Here is a 24179-nt window from a genome sequence, read left to right as displayed (position 1 = left end):
GGGCCTCTTGGCAGAATCGAGCAGAGGTCGCATCTGTAAAGGTCATCCAGAAACACACACTCATTCACTCTCACTCATGACGGTGAGAGACTATTGATCTCCCAGCCATATATCTGAAAGCTGATTACATTGACTTGGCTCATTTTGGGAACTGGAAACTGGAATGGCTGTTCTCCTCTCATAATAGGCTATAGGAAGCTTTGCCTGTAACTATAAGCTGTATTGTCTGGGAAAATCCCCAGCGTGATCAATAAGCACCTTGACTCACCCTCTACTGATGTTGTACAAGATTATATCGTCATTGGGATTGATCAAGTGCCCCCTTATCTTAGCAGGTTTCATGTTATCCTCCACACCTCATTTGGAAAGATCTTAAGCTGATGAAACACGGGCTTCTTTGATGATTTGATGCACACAAATGTGTGTGCACTTTCTTCCCTGGGTTATACTTCTTTATCCTCATTAGATTAGAGCACATAAATTTCAGCATTTGACTCCAAGGAGCTCATTCCTCATGTTTTTCTTCTTCCCCAGATTCTAGTCAGACAGCTCATAGGATCTGGGAATGAGTGACAGTTTGTGCAGACTTTAGCAGAGTAAGCAGACAGGAGGTGTTGATAAGAAACTCCAGCGGGTGACAGCAAGTGATGGCTTTTTATTTTCACACTTTGCTTTTTGTGCTTTGAGTGCAGCTTGCAAATATTTCAGTGCTTGTTGAAAAGAGCTGTGCTTTTCAGATTTAAATGATAGGCATGATGTCAGAGTTATGGAACTTTAAAGATAGTAATTACCTCTCATGTGCAGTGCAGGCCTTCCCATGCAGGAGATGAATTATATACATTAAGTTTCCAATTGCAAAATGTAGACCAGAATTAGTTTTCCCAGTAACCTTTGAGTATGCTGCGTGGCCAGATTAAACTTTAAGGGGGACTAGGGGTAGGATTTGTTGCTGAGCTTCATTGATCCCCTACCTTCCACCCGCTGAGCATTGTGTAAGCACCTCCAAGTTTCCCATCATGTTTCGGTGCACAGTATATAGTACATGAGAGTTTTCATGCCCAAACCAAAAACCAATTAGTGCTTGTATATTCTGGAGTGGCCTACTAGACTATTTGGTTGCAGGTTTTTATGTTATTCAGTCTAATGAAACACAGTGTATTCAGAAGATGCACAATGTCTGCATAATGTAGACTAAAATATAGTCTAAAGTTATAGCCTAAAGGGAAATTCTGTTAATTTCCAATCTGGATCTTATTCTAAATCATCATTCTACAGGTAGCCATTCTGACTACTGGTCCCCATTGTACAGATTCAGAAGAAGCAATTCTGACAGAGCAAGTAGCATGAGCCTCTTTAAGCTTTAAATAAACTTCAGTTTCACATAAATGATTTGAAACACATTTTTCTGAGTCCAACTGGTAGAAAAAAATAAATTAGTCTCCTGAAATAGCCATTGGCTTACTGCATTGTAATCTAATGGAGCAAAAGAGTTTGCCAGTAATGAGTCCTAACACCTGGAAATGAGTTAGCATTTTGCCACTCCTGGTTCTGGTGGGTTTTTTGAATGGGTTTTTGGTAAGATGCCTGAAATACGGTTTTAATAGACTTTCAGATTTTGTCATAAAATTTGTCAATAAATACCACGCTTGTGAACTTTAAAGCTTGTATGTATTTTTAAAAGGCAGTTGCTAACAAGTGGCTGAATGACACCGCAGAACATCATTAGGCAGAGCCACTCCAAACGCGGCTTTACAGTATTGTGATTGTCGTTATGTCCTGCCACTGCAGTGGAGTTTGTTTATAGCCTTACATTAGCTTTTTACTCATGGCTACTGTGTTTGGGCTTCCATAATTGTGAAAATGGTGTTCATTTGTGAAGATTATCTTGCTGAACAAATGTGTAAGTATCATAAACGTTTGTTTGCCACTTGGCTTATTTCTGGTACTAACCTAAAATCTAATGGAAAAATCCAATTGTCTTTTTGACAAGGGGAACCAGTGAGAACTCTATGATAGCTAACCAAACAAAACTGTCTATCCATTTGCAGTATAAATAACATAAATTACCTCCAGTTTTATGTTGCACAATTCTATTACAACAGAAGTAGCTCATAAATACTGTATTGCAACAAGGCTAAGAGCCTAGAGTCATGTTAGCATCTCTGATCTCTGTAAGGCTGCCTGTTTTTTGACCTAAATGCTTACTTAAGCATGCTAACATTTTTAAATTATAATGCATAATGTTATAGTGTATAATGCTGGTGTTTCCTAATAAGCATCAGATACAAAGTATAGCTGTACTTACTTCAGTCTAAATTAATATTTCTTCCATTTGATTCAACTCCTTAATGTGAAACCCTAGCTTATTTGGAAAGCTTTAGGATGCTTTTGCCGCTTGCTCTATTATTCATTGTTGTGCAAAGCCTGTGCTTCCCAAAGAACTACAACAGAGATAGTGGGTGCAATAGCTAAATAAGATCCAGGGCGAAACTAGAATTATTGCCTTGCGGTTCTCTCTGCACACAAGGCAAGATCTATACAATCATCACCAATTCAGTATCTGATCAAATGTCTCCCCTTTTGTTCCTGAGATAATACATTTAGTAACGGCCAGGAAAGGGTTTTTTGTTTGTTTTTTTTCCATAAAATTCTGATGTCAAAGTGAAGTTGACCTTTGACCTTTAAGATATTAAATATCATCATTTTGTAATTATATTCTATTAGAAATCTGTGTGATGTTTTGTCATAATTAGTGTATGAATTCTCAAGTTACAGCCAAAAATATGTTTTGCAAGGTCACAGTGACCTTTGCCTTTGACCTGCAACCACCAAATTCTAAACAGTTCATTCTTGAGTCTGAGTGGATGTTTGTGCCACATTTGAAAACCTTCCCTCAAGATGTTCTTGAGATATCATGCCCTCAAGATTGAGACAGACATGGTCACAGTGACCTTTGACCTCTGACCACCAAAATCTAAACATTTCATTGTTGACTCTAAGTGGACTTATGTGCCAAATTTAAAGACATTCCCTCAAGGCGTATTTGAGAAAATTCATTCACAAGAATGGGATGGACGGATGGATGGATGGACAACCCGTAAAACATAATGGCTCCGGCCACAGCTGTCACCAGCATGGAAGCATAAAAATATTGAAATGTTCCTTTAACCCTATGGGCCCGAACGACGCATAGTGCGTCCAAATTCACACCTGTTCTTCTCTGTGGATTTTCTCTGCGACCGTGCGTCATGGCAAGAAGCCACGCGTGAATCACGTGAAACAGCGGAATCGTAGCTTTCCGACAAGACAGTAGTCCAGTGTTTTCACAGTGAAAAAAAATGATAAAGTTACACTAAAATTATGTAAAACAGAGCTTTCATACAGCTTTGCACACACATTACTCTTGGATAGATTACTCACGAATGCAGGGTCGCACAGAAATGCCACGCATATCACATGAAAGCGCAGGAGCAGAGTTTTCCAATGATACCACACACATCATTGTGCTGTCATCTCATCATACTTTAAATCCAGATTAACTGTCTACAAAATAAAAACCTGACGAATTTCTTTACAATCCATTATACAGATCTTGTTATCAGTCACTTCATATATTGAGGAATATCGTATCTTACCACGTCTTAGGCTTGCGTGTGTTTCTCCCTGTCTATCCACATTTGTAGTCCGGCTTTCAAGATGCAAATATCTCCATATTGTCCAGTTGACACTTCATCAAACTTTTTATGCCAAGACCAGCCACTTCATCTTTGTGCACCCAGACAACTGTAGCCTAATTATGCATGCTGACAGGGCCGTAGTCACCATATACATTGAGGGGGACAGGTGCCCCCCCCATGCCCAAATTTTTGTTTACTGCAAACAAAGTGACAAATATTATCTTGGAGGACATCATTGCACTTGGTTGACTATTTTTCTATGATCTTAGATGTAATATTGCATGTTTCTTTCAGATAAAACACATTTTTGACTTGTGAATGAGTCAATGGAATTTCTTGCAATAATGAAAAAATACTGGCAAACATGTATTTCCATGTATGTAAACATGGCAATCTGGTTATCCCAGATTGTCCTGAAAAAAAAAAAAAAGATATAGCATGTGTATGTAGCCTTTATAATGACTGTGATATGAGCTTAAAAGTAAAGGCAGTAAAAATACTCCAAAAACGCCTAGGGCCCATAGGGTTAAAACAAAACAAGCCACATCATGAAGTAATGCAGGACCTGCCATAGTTAATATTGTATTCTACTGGTGCAAAGTCTTTGACAAATTAACACTTAATCAAATTACATGCAACAATTAACACAGAGTAAACCTATACATTTTGGAATTCCTGAGGTCTCAGGGCCAGTTGCCACTTTGCCCAGTTCGTAATCCAGCCTTGGCAAACTGGTCTCAATCAGAAATTTGAGGCTGCTGAATAATCCCACTTTGCTGTACCTAGATCATACTGAACGTTAATGGAAAAACTCACAGCAGTGTGATAGCATGGATACAGTATGGTACACCAATACAGAGGGGAAACGATATCAGACCTCCAGCTGCCTTCTCTTTTCCAAGAAGAAAAAAAGGGCTTGAGGACATGGTGGCTAACGTGATAGCAGACCAGTTCCTTATAACTTTAAGCCCTAGTTCTCACAGCGCATGCAGAATGTCTATGCCCTCAAGCAATTCAGGTGTTACAGGCTGCTTCAGCGAGTATTTCAAGCTTATGGGTTTGCACTGAAGCAAAGTGAAGGAAAACCGAGAGTGAGGATAGAGAGGGTCTGAGTATGGTATACATTTTAACAGAAAGATGGGGGCAGGTGAGCTCCCATTTTTTTTTAATTGGTCTGCTCTCATGAAAAAGAACAATGTAAAAAAAAAAATCAGTGGAAGTCAAGAAGACAGATGGGGTTTGTGTGTCAGTGAAGAACAGAAAAACTGCCATGCTAAACATAGATTTGGACTTCTGAGTGATGAAGCAAAGGAGAATAGGGATTAGGATTGTGTAAAAGTATTGATGTGTGCGTGTGTGTTGAGTGATGTGAGTGACCCAGGACAGCTGTGTGTGTTTATAGTCCTCAGGTCCTCGGCTTCACACATGCTTGTAAATACTTATCCCCTGACCCTGGAGAAAATTGTCTGGCATCTGCACACAATTTGGCAGGGGGGGGGGGCACACTTGCACCAGCAACACCAAGACATTAAAAATCGGCCTTGCACTCATCCGTGTTAATCCCTTTCTACTGTACTGAACACCTCTCAATCCTACAGCTGGCTTTTGTTGGCATCTTCTCCTCCTACCATTTCCCTTTGTGCTCCTGTCCTGCTCTAATAATGAAAATGTTTGTGTATGTTTGCAGAAGAAGAGGATGATACAGCTCAGTGGAAGGTGTTGCAGAATGTTCCAAAGCAGAGAACCGTGACAGAAATTTAGAATTTAATGGGGTCTTTCTGCTCTCCTTCGCTTTCTCTCACCCATAAACAGAATTTGTGAGATTGTCACTGCAGCATTGTCAATCAATGTGAACTACGGTTGCACCTCATAACTGCAGTAAATGGAACTGCAGAGCCATCAGTTTTTCATCTTCAGGCCGCCATCCTGGGATGGATGCTGACCTTGTAAAATGAGTGATAAACCTTTTAAAACAACTGAAAACAATTGATCGGGCAGTAGCACAGTCTCCTGATAGTAAACATTTGTAACATCCAGTCTCTGGCCCCAGCATGCTGGTCAAACAAAGGGTTTGTTCTAAGGTCCCTATCTTAACCCTGGCACAAAGCGGCGAAGAGCGCAACTGTCATTGCTAGTTTCAGACAGATGGGGTTGTCACTTTCACAGCCAGCACCCACACAGTGTAAGTAGCAAATGTTCTTGCGCCCATCTGTACGCCATTGGGCATTTGGTCTTAGAATTAGGTGTGATCAGGTGAATTGTTGGTATATTGCTATTAGGCACAGTATTTTCCAGCTATGTAAAGGGCGCATTATTCAGATAGTAAGATGTGCCTACATAGAAGTGTGTAGAAATAATTTATAGTTGTATAAGTAAATGTGTAAATGAAACTTTTATACAGCTTGTCACCTTCTATTTTCTGATAACTGTACTTTTTGTGGGGCGGCATGGAGCCCCTCTGTGCGGAGTTTGCATGTTTTCCCCGTGTCAGCGTGGTTCTCTCCGGGCACTCCAGCTTCCTCCCGCAGTCCAAAGACATGCAGATTGGGGACTAGGTTAACTGGTAACTCTAAATTTTCCATAGGTGTGAATGTGAGCGTGAATGGTTGTTTGTCTCTATGTGTCAGCCCTGCAATAGTCTGGCAACCTGTCCAGGGTGTACCCTGCCTCTCGCCCAATGTCAGCTGGGATAGGCTACAGCCCCCCCGTGACCCTGAAGAGGATGAAGCAGTTAGAAGATAAATGAATGAATGAATGAATGTACTTTTTGTTGACTAATACATTTTGAGTTTCTGTTGACTAAATCTAGGATAAGGATTAAAGTTACTAAAATGTGGCTAAATCTAGTAAGAGCACACAAAAAAAAGCACAAAAAGCACATGAGGGTCAATGGTGTGGGACACACCTGGCTGACTAGAGCAACAGAGACTCACTGTCAGCCCAGCACTGATGAACAGCCAATCATCAGCTTGGTGTGTCGGGGCCTTTAAAATGCCCAGTGTTACAACAGAAATAAACATGTTTACAGCTTAGCTACAGAGACAAATTTCTTTTATAACTCACCTGTTTACATTTTATGAAGGCTTAAAGTTGTGCATAATTAAGTGTGGTGGACTGCTTTGAGTGACAGGCTGTCTGCACATAGTGTCCTCAATTTCTCAGCCAGATCCACCCTTGCTCCTCCACAGCTCCAGCCTCTTGTCCAACTATGGTCACTGCTGGCTCCAAATAACAAGATGGTGATGGCCGAAGTGCTGACCGTGAGGCTTCAAAAAGGGAGTCCACAAGTTGGTTAAATAATTAATTATTAATGAGGAAAATAATAATAACATTCTCTAAAATATAAACATAGCAGAGAGCAGAGCAGAGCTGTTCTCAATTAAGAGAGATGCTGTGTGCATTTACATACAAGGAGCAGCAAAACTATTTCTGAACCTAAAAGTTTAGATCTGTTTCCTCTGCAGAGTTTCTAAATGCAGTTTTCAGTTTTGCTGCTTAAGTGTCCCACAATATTTGCTGCAGTGACATTACTGCTCTTACTGCATAACTCTCAGCAGAAAACTGCTCACTGTTCCAGTATGCAAAATCAGCAGTGTAAATAGCAGTGTGCAGGTGCAGGCTCACTTGGCTTTTTAAAGAGAATTAGAGGTGTCACTCAGATTGGCTGAATTCATGTTTCGCCCAAAAAACACACCTATGATTGATTAAGGGACAAAATACAACCTCTTTGCCCCTTATTTTGTGCACAGATTTTGCACTGTTTAACCAGCAAAAGTGGAATTGGACACACCCTAAATACACTTGCGTCATGCACTTTAGACCATGAGCTATAGATAGTTTAAAAAGAGCACTGTGTCTTTGTTGAGTTGATTGTAATCTGTACAGCTACCCATGGTTACAGTGCAAACAGGGACTGTTATTAGACAACACAGAATGACTTTGATGGTACAGATTATTGAAAATGCAAACAGTATCCAGTGGTATGAAAACAGGACTCGTGTGTGGATGATTGCTAATTCACTAACTTCATGGCAACATTACATAGTACGTGTAGAGATAGACAGACAACAGGACAAAGTCAATGATTTTTGTGTGTATTAAGTCGGCTACAGTTTTATTACATTACTTAGGTACACAATGTCCTGTCAACATTCTTATATCCCTGGAACACTAACATTTTCCTTAGTTTATGTACAGACATTTACTGTGTGTTGAAAACCTTATGGACAAGCAATCCAAACAACAAACAATTCCAAATAGTGAGAAACATTTGTTGCCATATATGTGTTCTACTTCCTTGACCATATAGAGTAAAACTCATGTGCTAAATTATGGTATTTCTCAGAAGCCCAATCTATCCCAAAAATGTACTGCATTCCTAGTTAAGAAAACTAAATATTCTGACATAAGTTTGTCTACCAAGCCAACATCTGATTTTCACCATGCTACATAAACAGTACACCACCTCCCTCTCTTTAAGGGATAATTATGGTCTGCAGTTCCCATAATTTGGGGCTGAAACAGGAAGCATATGTTGCAATGTAGTTAGGGATTCTGCTGTGGGTTTTAACTGTTTTAACTTATACTGATTTAATTTTTGGCAATTTGGCACCATTAAAGGCATGCTGAATAATCTAAATGTACTCATGGTTGGAAGGACAACTATCAGTAAATACTGATACTAGAGAAAACTTAAAAACATAAGAATTCTCAGGTAAGCTCTAGAGTTGCAAAGGGTGTCTTCTTTTCAGTGATTTCTAAGCTGATGTATGGCTGTTAATGCAAGTTGAACATCAGAGATATAATATCCTTAGAAAGTGAAAGTCATACCGAATATAAAAATAAGTTAATCATATCTGTATGTTCAGATTTGACGGAGTTACAACCCCAAGAAGAAGTGTGCGTTTTCAACAAATTGTGGCAATTTGGGACCTAAGGGTTTTAAAGTACCTTAAATGCCTCCATGACGTGCACGTCACAGCCACTGCTGCAGCTTCAGTTGTGGGGTTTGTTGGTAAGTGGAGTGCTGATAAATGCCTGCCATGCAGAAAGACCTGCGTTGTCCTTGAAAATGTATTGTACTACACAATTGTCCAGTAGGGACCATTCCCAGGGAGACTCTGCTGCTTGTCCATGAGACACCACACAGTTGGCCAAGGACCAATATTTTGAAGTTTCTCTGAGATCATGTCTAAATGAATGCATTATTTATCATGGAAAAAGGATTCTTCTAAATCCAGTGCATTCTGCTGTAATGGCCTCCCTGGGGCAGGCAGGGCTAGGACCTGATACCTTCATCCCTCAACAGACGTTTCCTTCCTGGCTGCAGGAACACATTTGATCAAGACACCAGGAAGACTCTAAATGAGGAGGATGCATTATTTAAACTGTCCTCAAACGCAGTGCCCTGTTTCCTTCTCCAGATCTTTTAGATCTCTTTTTTTTTGGTTCTTTATCTGTTTTTATTATTAGTGTATGTCTGTATCTCTCTCGTGGTTCAGCTGCCTATCTTACATGTGTCCATCTCCCTGTCCAAAGAAAATCAATCTCACTGAAGGACAGGTTGAATAGGGATTCCAAGAAGCTCCGCTCATGTCTGAGTTCCTGTCCTAATCACAAGTGGAGGGCTGAACTGGTATCCATGGGAACAAGAGATCTTCTATTACAATAAACCAAGATGTTTTTATATCTGTCTGTGTGTGGCTGTTTGCCGAGGGAGCTACACTCTGCATGGGCTAATCTGGTGCAATAAATCACAGTCATCTAGCAGTCATAAAAAGCGGTTACAATCAATAGAATGTCTGGATGTGTGCTCACAGAACAGCCTGTGAATGTAATCTAACTTTACAGCTTTCTCCCTCTCTCTCAACCACTGACACTACCTGGCCAAAAGTTTGTGGACATACAAAAACTGTACACTGTTTTACAAAAGCCAAATAATCAGTATAAAAATGTAAACTATTTGCGCAATAAAGTTTTCTCATTTCAACAAAAATAAGTGAGTCCTTATAACTTTCCAAGTTCACACTGTGGTTTCTTTATACCAGAGGCCTCTATGCTGTAAAATACCCTAAGCAATTATATTAAATAAACCCTTTTTTAAAATACTGAATAACTATAATTGAACAACAGTAGATAACAATTATTGAATTCTACTGTCCATGCAGTAGGGAGACACAAATATTTCTGAAACTGGTGCTATATGACCAGAGAAAACTCAGATAAAGGGCTGTGGCATTTACTTTGCTCAAGAGGTCTCCCAGACTGCACTGTGCTGCACCTGGCCTATAAATGCTCCCACTGGTGGGTGAGGTACTGTGACCTGCCTGTTTTGACACAACAATATGGCAGTGGACTGGTAACAAATGATCTTGAATGAAAGGGTAAACTAAAACATGTTTCTGTCAACATTTTAGGCAAGAAACAGGCAACACAGTAAAAGGATATTGGTTCATATTTGATCAGCAATTCCTTGTTCCCTTGATTTCAGTCTTTTCAGCCTGACATATTATGCACTAGGTATCCTTTAGCATCTGCCGTAGATGTTTCGGGATGCAATTACCAACGCTGGGACATTAACATTAGCACATAGTTAGGCTTAGAAAAAACATCATGATGTGGCTCCTCATTCATACAGGAATCTCGTAGGTGAAAGTACTGGGTTTGTTGGACCCACCCAGCACTCCTCCCACCCACCCTAAAGGGACTTTCCAGCTCCTTACATCATGTCATCATTGGAAGCATCTCAACCTGATGCCATTCAGCTGTCTATCATACCTCCAAGAAAGGTTACGTCCAGCTGCATTACATACCGACACCGCCCGCCCACATATTATACCACAGCACAAGGTGGCTTTTGGCATCAGGAGTCTGACGCTGAAATCACTGACAGAACGGCGGTATTTGACAACTTCGGAATGAGAATGGGCTGTTTGATCAGAGATTGGTCTGAGTTTGAAAGAAAGAGAGGCTGGTGTTTTTCTTAAACAGTTTCCATACTCTTTCTGTCCGTGGTGGCAGACATATGAAAATGTGAAAATACAATCTGTAGAGCAACAGCCCTACAGCCAGCTACAAATTTGAGCTCAGAGATGATGAGCAGGGAGATTTGGGCCCTGCTAATTTGGAGAGAATTTAACCGCAGTTCATTTACACATATTACCCCAATTTTATGATACAAAGAAGGTTGAGAATCCCTTTAATCATAATGTCTGTAAATGTTTTTGGATAAAACTTTGATTTAAAGCAATAAGCAGGGAGGCTGACATTAATGAGATAAAATGGCAAACAGTAATGCTGGATTACATGCATGCATTGTTCTCTGTAAATCCCTTATGCCTAGAAAGGCAGTTTGAATCCAGCCCAGGAGTGGCAGCCCATTGCTTTATGGACCTGGCTTTGAACATGGCAGCACTGCTGTGTGGAAACAGACAGGGGCCTTTCCAGAATTGTTGCCACACAGTTGGAAGCATTCCAGCAATGTCTAAAATTAACTAGTATGCTGTAGCAGAAAGATGCACCTACATTAGAACTAAGGGCCTTGTTGAAACTATAAGAAACAGCCCTGCATGGACAGAAAACAATACAGTGTGGTTAGAGATGGAAAATAAAGTCAATGTTAAAAGTAATTGAAATTCCAATGCGTTGCACAATGGGCTCCTGGTTTTTAATGGTGGCATGTGGCTCACCACAACATATAATATCTTAATCCCAGCAAAGCTGTTCCAATGCCTGATTACTCGTGAGATAATTCCTGCTCACATATAAACCTGAATGTGCATAATTGGAGCTGAAACAAAGATTGCACCCATGAACACACTAAGCTAGACAGCAGTTAAAGAGGACCTATTATGCTCATTTTCAGATTTATACTTGTATTTTGGATTGCTACTTGGACAGATAATCATGTTTTAATGCTCAAAAAAATGTTATTTTCCTCATGCTGTCTGTGCTAGAACACCAGTATTCATCTCAATGACCCTGTACTGTCATTGCAGCTGGGATATGACTCTAACAGAGAATAGTACACTTACTACACTGTCTACCTTGAAAAAACACCAACAAAAGATTCTAAACGTAACCAGACAGGTTCAGAAGCAGACAGAAGGGTCTACAATATGCATTTGAATATATCCAGGATGTCAGACTGACACGGCAACGGAATCAAGGTAACAAAATAAAGATTGAGGCTAAAGCCTACAAATCACAGAGTAAAAGTGAACTACCACATCACTGCTGATCGCCACAGAAGACAATGAATATAAAGGGAAACTTTGCTGATATTAAACCAGCTGTGTGGCATCGCAGTGTGTGCAGATGAACAGTGTTTAGCTTCAGCCCCTTGCTGCTCCCAGCACCCAGACTGGCAGCTGGACTGTCGGGGGGCTGCGGACACACAGCTGGTTGAATATCAGCAAAGTTCCCCTGCTTCCCTTCACTGGTTCCTGTGAAGCAAGGTCAGTCTTTTTTTCACTGTTATAATCATTAAAAAGCAAAAGCAGCATGTGTATACATTCAGTAGGCTATATCTTCAGTAGCTAGCTAGCTAACCCTACACTTTTCAGGGTTTGATTTTGGTTTTGGAACAGGGAAGAAACGTATATCTTTTTCCAACCTCTCCAGGTAACGAGTATCATTAATACACGACGTGCCCCAGGCACAACATTTAGCTCCAAATCCACAAAACCAGCCTGAAAATGAAGGAATCTGAAATGATTGCATTAGAGTCAGTGGAGCAGCTGTGTTGTTGTCTGACCCTGGTCTGAGCCAGCCCGATGCTACGTTATGATTGGCCAGTCTGCGTCTTAGCAAAGGGTCAATTGTAACAGAAAACAACAACAGTAACCAAGATCAAGCTACATGGTTCCCTGACATTAGCATGTAGCTACACAGAGCAATGTACCTGCAGATGGGGAATGACTGAGTATAGCGGCACATTCTCCTGTTAAATTACCAACCAATGAAAGCTTCTCAACACAACTCCATGTCCCAACAGGAATAGGGTTGAAATCAGGGAGAAATTAACAATATCAGCAATCATTATTACATGTTTCCCTGATGTTAGCACATAGCTACATGTAGCAGGATAGGCTTCATAATGTAAACACCTTCAGTAGTGTACCTGGAGCAGATGACCATATAAAGAAATCTGTTATGACCTGGCGTCAGCTTGTGGCCAAGAAGAAAAACCTTTCAAAACAAATCAAGTAGAATGGTGTGAAGGTTTTTATTAACATGGATTACTTTTCCATATGTTTACCTCATTATCTGAAACTCTGAACATGCCTAATATGAACATCCAACATTGTAACATTAAACATATGATAATATGATTTATATATGAAAGTAAGGAAAAGCATGACAGCATGTCCCCTTAACTTACTCACATCTTGAATTTCATTTACTTTGTGCTGGCAAGCAAAAGCAAATACAATCTGTCTTTTATTATACAATATTTGAGATTATGTTTTTAAATTTAGAGGTTCAAACGGATAGAAAAACTGAAAAAAAGAATAAAGTGGGCCTTGTGAAATACAAATTTAGGAAGGACATGGAGGATGAAGAAGTCGAGTTATTGGGCATAACACAGCAGATCTGCCTAACCAAATACCGAAGGTATTTATCAATGACACACTCTTGTTGCCCTTTTTTAATTGGCTGAAACAGTGAAGCTAATGGTTGACATTAAAGATTGCTTCAACTCAATAATGTGTTTGTCTTACCTTTACGTCTGACCTTGACTATACTGACTTCTATCTGTATAAAGTTTGTCACTAGAGAGGTGTTTTCACATTCCTCTACAGAAAGAAGAGATGTCTGTGCAGTACCCTAAAATCTGGGATTCAAACATCCCTTGAGCAAGCTGGATAAGGTACATCACTAATACAAATATCAATTGCTGTCTCATAACAGCTCACCTTTAAAGCCTAGTTACAAGTTAAATTCAAAAGTTACAGTAATTGCATTAACTTGGTTAAAGCAGGGTAAACAAAATAAGGGGGCTGCCTTTACTGCGTCTACTGACACCAGAAAAAGGAAACTTAAGTAAGGCTCAAACAAGATTTATTTATATATTTTTCCCCTCCCCAAATGAAAATACATTTTTTTTAAAAAAAGAGGGAAAAAAAGTAATTGGAAGAATGTCCACTTTAAAAGTTATTCTCTTTGTCCAACTTAAAGCTATAGTTGGTAATGTTGGAGAGCTAGCAAGATTTGAAAGCGGCACCTCCTCTAAGCTCCACCCCCTCCCCCCCCTCCCGTCAGTGCTCCGTCCAAAGCCACGGCCCCACAAGCTTTAACGTGCATCCTGCAGTAGGAGTCAGCCTCAGCAGGGCAGAGGAGAGCCGAGTAAAATAAAAAAACCAGCAAACAGCAAACAAATAATTACCTGTCCAACAGAAAGACAGCAACCTCTGCATGACTTTTCAGGCCCTTCAGTTCCCTCAGTTGTCTCCACCGTTCAAAAGCTGCACCAATGTTGATGTCTGGTTTGTCCTCTCGCTTTATCCAAAGCCTTTTTCGTTGCAGCCTTTTATGCCTCCGACTTTCTTTTCTCAGCCTGTTTAGCGGGGCGAGCCGTTACAAGTAACGCTGGAAATGATACTTGGCTGCATTTTCTCTGCATTGTTCAGCAAACTCCTGCTAACTCGGTATTTCTGCTGAGGAGTGTGCTGAATATTTCTGGCAACGGTGACACGTGATGAGTGCACGCAGGGAGGAGGGAGGGACGGACAGAGGGGGGCTCGGGCAGGACGAGACATGAAGGCATCTGATTGGTTCTTTCCATTCGCACCGAATGGCAGGGATTGGTCAGGGTTTTTACAGGCCTGCAGCTGCCACAGAGGTCGGATTTTTTTCATTCCTTTTTCTGAACACATTATATATTGACTACTCTCAGGATGGAAGGACCATTTCACCCAGTATAACAAGAAGTGTTTCTGAACAGGATTACCAACTATAGTTTTAAAATATTCTAAGTGAGGAAAGAAATGTTCAATGTCCACCCTTCAAAATGCAAAATAGGAATTGGAAAAAAGCAATGCATTGCAAAAAAAGAAAAATATCCTCCCAAAAAAAAAAAAGAAATCCACCCAGATAGTACGCATACATCTGGCTGACGTCGGCCTGATGTATCAAGTTTAGATCGTTAAGAGGGAGAGCATTCGCTCATTGCCAAGACGTCGCTGAGACGTCGGCCTTTAATCGAAAATGACCACCACGCGACGTTCAAACGATCAATAAAAGAAGCTGCGCTCAGTGGGCGCTCCCTCTATATTAATATTCATATGCTTCGTTAACTATGACCTTTATTCATTTAGGTCGGACCTTTCAAACTACAAATATTTCACCATTCAATGTGAGAAATCAATGATAACATTCAAAAATAGCTAACTGTTACCGACACTGTGTATCCCAGAACAGGTGCTCAAGTGTAGGTGAGAAGAGCAGAGAGGACCGCGACAAGGTGGAGTTGCTACTGTAGATCTAAGTTACACTTTGCTGGAGAAGTGCTGATAAAATCAACAGGGTGAACAGCACAAACAGAGCTTGGCATTGTTATTGTGAGGGTGGACTTTCTCGCGCATGCCTAGTGACTGGAACCATAATGCGCATGTGCGAAAAGTCTCAGTTTTCAGAGGGACTGCGTATTGCAAGTTTACATGACAATGGAGACGGCGCCGTTTCCAAAAAATTGCACTCTGGAACTCGTTTTCAAAATGTTGCGTTTTCAGGCACCCAAAACAATGCTGTCGTGTAAACGATCGGCCAAAACGCAACAAAAGTTTACCGTTTTCAGTTGAAATTGTTGTTGTATAAACAGGACCTATGAGTGGATCCCAAGTCTCGAGCCCTGCCCGGGACCACGGGTGGCAGCTCTGGGCACTTCCACTTTAACCCAAAACGAGTGCTCACGATAAAAAGATAGGAGATAACGTCAACTAGGGAAAATATAATGAAAACACCACAGTTGTTGCCTGTTAGCTAACATGAGCTAAACTAGCTAATAGTTAACGAAAGATAACGTTAGCTGGTGGGGACATGTGCTATATACACCCAGTCGTGCTTCACCTCTCACCAGGAACCTCTTTTAACGGTCACAGAATAAACAACATAGCTATTTTCTACCAATTTATTCCAGTTAGCTTACCTGAAACCAGCTGTGATGAGATGCTGTGTCCTGCGAGCTCAGTTCCAAACAAAGACTGTGGATATGAAATTCCACCTTCCGTAGCGACTTCCGTATGTGGGCAGGTATGGGCCAACCCAAAGCCGACGTAACAGAGACATTTGATGAGCTGGGACAAAAGAGTATTAAATTTAAAGATATCCGCCCTTGCAGCTGACGCTTGTCAGATGTTATAAATTAAGGGCCGATGTGTCGAGATGTGTGCTGTCAGTCTTTTTATGGTCTTCCACACACCCGGTCGAGGTTGACACCTTAAGCAAGAGTCAATTGAGGTTTATTTTTTCCTACGCAGACTGTCCGACTTCCACTACTCTCCTCCTTTCCTCCTCGGCAAACAAAATCAAAAAACCCCGCCCAAACAATTCCTGCCCCTTTTTTCCCCAAAGCCTATGCCCCCTTTACCTGTGTGCAGCAGCACACCTTTTTTTTTTTTTTTGGGCTTTTGCCTTTAATTGACAGGAGAGAGTGAAATGGGGAAGTGAGAGAGAGTGGGGGGATGACATGCAGCAAATGGTCGTGAGCCGGAGTGGGGCACCGGCACTATCCACTATGCTACCGACACCCCGACTCTGGGATATATTTAAAGGCTATTCTACTTTAAAACCCTCTAACAATACTATACATGTTTCTCCCCTCACCTTTGTGGTAGTGTCACAGTCTAATATGCAAATGCCAGCAAGGAAACGAAAATCTCCAGTGCAGAGCAGACTTTTCAGTATAGAAAGCAGAGTTAGCATAAACATAGTGAACATTTGACAGCAAACATGGTAGAGTGGGAAGTTTTTTGGACGTAAACTGGACAATGCAAACACACTATAACATTGGAGCCGATATTATTGAATGTTTGACAACCACGAATGCTGAATCAGCCACTACCAGTTACAAGCTAACAAACAGCATAAATAAAAGATGCTAACTGCACTTACTGTTACAACCTTCTATTTTTGGTGGTCAACAGACCCCTCATCTGAGTCTGAGTCTGACTGATGTTTTCTGTAACACTAATGCTAGCCATCTTAGTGCGCACAGATCCATAAATTCTCTGTAAAAGAGTAAGAACAGGTGTGCTTCCAGCTCTTTTGGTTTTCTTTTTATTGGGAAAAGTAATGTTCAGTAAACTATTGATCCTGGCAGAGAATTTTTTTACATACTTGAACGTGAGTCACAGGAGCCTGCTGATGTCCATTCCAATGCTTCCAATGATGTCCATAACAATGCACGTAAATGTCCAAACTAGGGATTGTACAAAGCTGACTGGGGTTGGGAGACAGACCTAGCCTTGTTTTTAACTTTTTTGATCAGCCCTTCAAAGAGTTGTTAATATTTTATTTGGACCATCACCTTGACTTAGAAAATATACAATACACTTCCCCCATATTTAAATAATACAACAATACTGGAACAAGTCCACCATCAATAACTAAAAGAGTCAAAGATAAATCTTATAAGATGGTGTACCCAAACCATGTAACAATATTTATGTGTATTTTACAATGGAATTTTTAAATGAAATATGACCCCTTCCCAATCATTCTCATATAGTCCCTTACCAGAATGACAATAAATCACCAGCAGTTACCCTGTCTGTCCTTCATCCTTTTTCTTTTTTTGTATGTTTTTGCATTTATGTCCAATCTTTGTCCCTTTTATTCCTCCTTTGTTTACCTCTTTCACATCATGCTGCTATCAACAATGGTTTGAATACGCTACAGCTCTCCAGTTTAGTGATGTGTTTACACCTCTGAGACAGAATACAAATATAGCATTGTCCTTGCTGTGTCACCTTTAGTCAGCAAACAAAGGGATCAAGTGATCCATCACCTGGAAACATCCCATATTGCCGGCACTGAGCGTAAATTGGTAAATCGTAAATTGCTTTGCACTGTTTAATCTAGATTTAAGAGATGTCCTGTGGGGCTTAATGAGATGCTGCAGCTTTTATTAAAAGCACTCTAAATGTGTCTACACAGTCATAATTTTCAGTTTCCAGTAGGAGCTGATAGTATTTGCAGTGCTGTCAGGGCAGAGCCAAAGCATGGACAAACACCAACGAGTTTATCTTGTTAGTATAATGTAGGACAGATTTTTACAACCTGGACACCTTGGGGCATGCGGGTGCTGGAACTGTAACACAGAGACCTTGGGCCATGCTGACTCAATAACATCATGCAGCATTTGCTGAAAATACAGTTAACATCCTGTTGCTCAACATCCGAAAGGCGTTAGATAGTTTCAAAATGAGCCATTATGAGCACATTATGCTTGAAAAACTTGGTCAGGAACACTTTATCTGACAGTCATTTTTTGAGGTAATTGGTTCATTATTGCATGAAAAAAAGAAGAGAAGAAAAACAATTTGATATTAAAACAGATTGAGAAGGTAATAAAAATGTCATTTTAATATGCAGGGTGGAACCAAAAACCTAAAATATACAATTACAGTGGTTAAATGGGCTGTTGTATACTGGAAAATTACAAATGAAAAAGAAAAAAATAACTGTAGTGTAGGTGTGATTTGACTGTGGGGAGCCCCCTAATGTGAAATAGAGGCTATTATCACCATCACTAGTCAATGTATCATCAAACAATGGTATGATATCCACGAAAATACACCCCATGAATGACCACAGTTACAGTGGTTAGGTTTAGGAAGAGAAAAATGATGAGGATGTATATTAATATGACTCAAAGTTCACATGGTACCAGACATTGGTCTACTGGAGAAAGTCCTGTGTTTTGTGACCTATCAACCACAGCAACCTGCCCCCTAACTGGACCACTCGGAGCTGCTTTCTTCATTAACCCCATCAGTGCTTTGCTCACGTGATAGCAGCCTTCCAGAATACGTGAGTTATGCACAAGTCGCTGGCACATTAATATGTTGGATATGTCAAAATTTTAGTACATTACGTTTCATACGAAAATGTACCAACAGTGCATGAGAGCAGCCTGCATCAGACCTCCATACAATAATTATGGCTTGGTTACCATTATTCTACGTCTACAAGAAAACTACTTTTAGAACTACAAGTACAAAAGTGCTTTACTTCTATAACATCTTCATAAAACACTTGGTTTTGAAGTCTCAAATTCGGCATGTCAGCTGTTGCCATCTTGGTTTTTTGGAGCCAGAAGAGACCCTATTTGGACGAGAACTTGGAGCTGTGGAGGAGGGAGGGGTGGATCTGACTCACATACTGTTTTGATTTTTGGCTCTTCAGCACTGGCTTCATTTCATAGTTTAGAGGTTGCTGCTTGGTTTGTAGTAGCTCTGTCTTTATCTCATTGTTTGAGGCTCTGTATTAATTTCTGTGTTTTTAGAGACAATGGTTCAACATTTTGGAGCACACATATTGTCGCTGTCCAACGAAAATAAGATAACTTCAAATTTGGTGATTTTGAATATTTTTCTTGATGAGCTAAAGGTTTTAGTATTTCGTTATGGGTTGCGAAAATTCTCTTACTTAAAACTTGAGACGGGACTGTTTTTCTTGAGTCGGGAAAACCTTTGGAGATAGATGGTTTCCACACGACAGCAAAGGATACAATTTCTTGACAGTTCAATTAGATTATGGGTTGCCACACAACTACAGCATTTCAGCCAGCAAATGCAAGTAAAATGACTATGAATTTAGAATTTGTACAGCGTTTACATTTAGCGCACAAGGTCTGACCTGGTCACTCCCCATAAGAAGCAGCAAGCTCAGTAAAGCATGGGGAGTGACAATGATAAGAAAAGTTATTGTTCTAATCTGCAGTCTCTTAGTTAAACCGATGAAGTACAACATGTTCATTAGTGAGCTGTGGAAGTGCTAGAGGACAAATTTTGTTCCCTTTGAACAGGCCACTAGCATCTTCCCCCTGCTTCGAGTGTTTATGCAAACCTAAGCTAACCAGCTGCTGGCTGTAACCTTATGTTGAAAGGACAGAGGATGGTATCTATTTCCTCACCAAAGTCTGGTAAGAAAGGAAATTATTGTATTTTCAAAAATGTCAAATCATTCCTTAAAGTATACTGCTGTGATAAAAATGATGATTGGTATATTGCAGTAAGAGCAGAAGTCAAGTTAGCTGCTTGAGCTAGCAAATAAGCTTAACTTTATTCATTCTTAACTTAATTCAGTTACTCTCGTTTTTAATGTTGTAATATAATTTTAGTTATTTTAATAAAATCTATTCAAAATAAAACAATTATTGACTCTTTAACTGAATTTTCTACAGCCTGCTTTATTACTGATTAAATGGCCTCTATTACATATAACTCAATACCTCTGCACTGAAAGCCTTTTCACCACTGACTGCATTCTGGTTGTCCCTTTTCTTTCTAAGCCTGCCCTTGTCTCTCTAGTCTGTGAAACTACTTATAAACTTTTCTGAATGACCCCGCCAGTCAACTGAAGTTAGATGGAGCATTCAAGTTGAAAGTTTCAGCTAGCATCAGAGTTGCCTCTTAAGTCTTTTCAGACTAAAGGGAACAACAGAACAGAGGGAGTGTGATGATTTTTTTTGTTGAACTACTTCTCTGCACCTCCTTGCTAACATATTGTTATTTAAGAATTGTGGTCTCCATACTGGCCTGAATCTTATACTTTGAGCACCGTCATCAGTGACGCATTTTGGCAACAAGGCTGCACCCCAGGGATATTTGTTTCTTAGTGAGGCACCAGCCAAATCCACAGTCCCATAAGGACAATTTCAAAGTGACTTGAGTACTTTTACATTTTCCATCTTAAGATGAATAATCAATTACTTACATGCATATAATATAGCTTTTACGATGGTATGTCAAATACATGCTGATTTTGCTGCATTGCATCCAGCATTACCTGATTCAGCAGGATTGGTTCTTATATTTGTGTCTCTGTTCTTGCCGAATCATCTTGTAAACAGATTTGCACTCGAGGGAATCAGTAAACTCCATCCTTGCCAAAATCGCATTCCAATTTGTGAACTTAATCCATGCCAAAATCAATGAAGATCTTAAATCTTCTACTGTATTCCTGGCTTCAGTGTGCCTCTTCAACCCACCTGCATTTTGCATACCCATGCCTTATTTATACATGAGTCACTGTTTGGGCGTTTCAGCTGTTTGAATAAATTAGTATCTGTGCCTAATTAGCTGACGTTGAGTGTACTGTACAGTGTTATCTGTACTCTTTGGCCCAATACAACACCATCAGTGTCACTTAGGTTACAGCAGTTCAAGTCAGGAACATCAGGACATGGTGTTTACTTATTAGTCAAACAGCAAATCAGTTTTCACAGACAACAAGGAAAATCCATTGTTGCACTATAAGCTATACAACAGCCAACATCACATATATACAATTTACAATACAGTACTATTACAATACTTTCACTATCATAATTACAGTAGCTGTGGATGTTGGATTAACAAGACTGAAGTTAAAATAAAAGTAAAATGGTAGCTCACAATAACAATGCTGACATGGTAGTTAAAATGACAGTTTAATATCTTAAAGCTGCATTTATTTATTCAATTTTTGCTATTTGAGAACACTGAAACAAACACACTATTTACACATTGTTAAGTTAGGCAGTTAAAAGTTGCCTGTCGATGTATAAAAAGCAATTGTTTGCCTATTTACACATCCAGCAAACATTAAATTAAAAAAAAATAAAACATTAACATTTATTTTGTGTATTCTTTCTAGCATTATACTTATTTATTTATTTTAGCTCAGATTTGGTCTCCATCATCTGGTGAAGGAGATTGCGGGCTCTTAGCTGCTAAATGCTTGACTATGTTCACCAGCAAGTTCCTAAGCAATGAGCAATGAAAGAAGAAATTACCCCCCCAAAAACAGCAAGAAATTGGTAAAAAAAAAAAAAAAGAAAGAAGATGAAAAGGAGGAATGAAATATACAAACAAATAGGAAAATGTCCTAGAAAGAGTGCTTAAAAATTATAATAGTTCTTTAACATGATTTAATTTAATTCTAAATTATTTTTTTGGTGTGTGTGCAATTTGTGGGATATTTTTTTATCAAGTTGCTTATTGCCTTTTCCCCCATGTTTTGAAAGAAATCACATGAATTAGCTCAAGGCACAAGGTTTAAATACTTACGAAAGGCATCTGAAAGCAGCACAAGAAAAGTGATGTTGCTCCAGGCTGCAAAGGTTTAAGCTACAATTTATGGTAGTCTACCTCATAGTTGTGATTTTTCAGCTTGAAGCAAAATAGTGAACCGACTCACAAACTAACATGCCATCCCCAGAACCCTGCATGGCTAAAAAGTTACAAAGAAGTTCAAACCTCTATCAAGGTGAATGTGAGTCTGCTAAGGCCCATATAGCTGTGGGAGGTGTTGGTAATGAACACCGTTGGGTATGTAAGGAATACAAGGTTAAGGGAGATTCCAGTAGCTGTGGAGGGCAAAGCAGTAAGCTCTGGGCAGAAAAAACTCTGGGTTTGCGGTTGTGCTTTTCTCCCATGGCAATTGAGCTAATCTTGAGGTTATTCGAAGTGTTTGAGAGTTGTGTTTGAACAAACACGCACTCCAACAAACTTCTTCTCTTTCACACACTCAGGTGTTTTTGACATTGACATTAGGGGTTGTAGAAAAGCAACAATGATAGATGGAGTTTGAGCCAAATTTGGTAGAAGACAAATGTTGTCTGAGCAGACTGCAGCCCCCTCGCATGGACCTTTCAACCTCATAAAACACTCACAAACGAGTCAGCAAAGTGGAGAGTGAAAGACAGATGGAGAGACAACAGAGAGTAATCATGACATTTCAAGTGGTGAAGGATGAAATAGAAACATCTACAACAACTAATGAAAGCTAAGAAGCAGCAGCCACAGGGTTAGATCAGGATGATTAATAATGCTGAATATTTTAATGTTAAACATCCATCAGAGTCTGAGATTAAATGTCTCATACTGATGGTTCTCACAGACCAATTGAGACTCATTTACTCTGAGAAGGCTACAACTGCAATCAATATGCCACGTCTACAAATACAAATAGAAGGCTTTCCTGGGACAAGAGTAAGTGGCTTCGTTGGTCGCTTTATCTACCACAGGCACACTCATTCCCCACACACACATCCCTGTACTTCTATCTTTAAGTGGACCCTAACTGTTGGACTGCCCTTTGAAAGTTGCAGATTTGAATCATCAGCTGGAGACCCCTCAGTCAATTTAGATTGCTTCAAGTTGAGCAAACCTTATTTATTTATTCATTTTGGTTCTGTTTTTTGCTAGTCAGTGTGCTGTGCAGAGTACTTCTGGGTTCATTTTCGCCCCCAGATTTTGCTGCAGAGTGAGTGCTCCTGACTTTCATGCTACTCTTTGCAACAGACAGCCGCACAGAGGAGGAGAAATTTTCCACTGTAAGGCTCCGAGATAACATTATCTTCTCTCTTCTTATACACAATACAGCACAGTCCCTGGCTTTTGTTTTATATCTAGTGTTGGCAAAAAAAGGTTGTTCCACTTTTCCGATCTGTCATTAGTGGCATTAGCTTGATTACTATATCACATGAATGTCAGCAGAGCCTTTTCAAACTCTTAAACTTTATGTGGGAAAAACCCAAATTGTCAAATATTTGTATTAAATGGCCAAATCTGACTTAACTGACATTATTCAGATTTGGGCACAGCCCTACCTCATTGACGTAATGCATTCCCTTGTCCCCTACCCGACCTTAACCATCACAACTAAATGCCTAACCCCAAAACCTACCCTAACCCTAAGCTAAACCTTATTCTAGCCTGAACCTTAAAACTGAGTCCTAACTCTCAGACAGACCTTTGAAGAAGTGAGGAATGTCCGAAATCCTCAATTTCAAAAATGTCCTCCACTGTTAAAAAAGTGTCTTGGTCCTCACAATGCAACAAGTACAAGAACACACACACAAACACACAACTCAGTAATCCCAAATGCACTCAAACTATTCTTAAATCTCAGTCTCTCTCAGTCTTTAGTTCATCTGAATAATATGAAAAGATGGAATAAAAATTTAGACTCATGTCCCACAGAGAACCATCCACCTCAATAAGTCGTTTTTGGTGTCGGATCTCAAATTCTTTTTATTTAAATGAATCAAAATGTGCCAACATTGTAAGATGTTTTCACAGCCAAAATTAAAGACATCACATTGGTAGATTTTCTTTTTTCATCTTTAGAAACACTTTTTGGCAGGGAAAAGCCCTTAAAAGCCTTAAAAACCTCTTGAACTGAACATTTTGAATACACTCACTTAGCCTCAGTCACTCTTTGGATGTGTCTCAATCATGATGGGTCTCCCTGGTAGAAAAAAACCAAAACAAACAAACAAAAAAAAACATT

At 39.8% G+C, this 24179-nt stretch overlaps 1 protein-coding gene across 3 annotated transcripts in view; it reads left to right on the top strand.

The window, feature by feature from the left end:
- Positions 1–24179, top strand: part of LOC125881218 (urotensin-2 receptor) — a 149222-nt gene that overhangs the window by 19316 nt on the left and 105727 nt on the right. The window contains exon 4 of one of the 3 annotated variants that reach the window (XM_049564281.1): positions 9216–9558. The exons of the other annotated variants lie outside the window; for them this stretch is intronic. The gene's annotated coding sequence lies outside the window, so the exon portion shown is untranslated. Of the gene's footprint in view, positions 1–9215; positions 9559–24179 lie in introns of those variants that run through there. 3 annotated transcript variants of the gene reach the window in all.

The sequence above is a fragment of the Epinephelus fuscoguttatus genome, linkage group LG20, assembly GCF_011397635.1.
Source record: "Epinephelus fuscoguttatus linkage group LG20, E.fuscoguttatus.final_Chr_v1".
NCBI classification, from domain to species: domain Eukaryota; kingdom Metazoa; phylum Chordata; class Actinopteri; order Perciformes; family Serranidae; genus Epinephelus; species Epinephelus fuscoguttatus.
The sequence above is the reverse complement of the archived record's forward strand: the minus strand, read 5'-3'. Positions and strand labels throughout refer to the sequence as shown.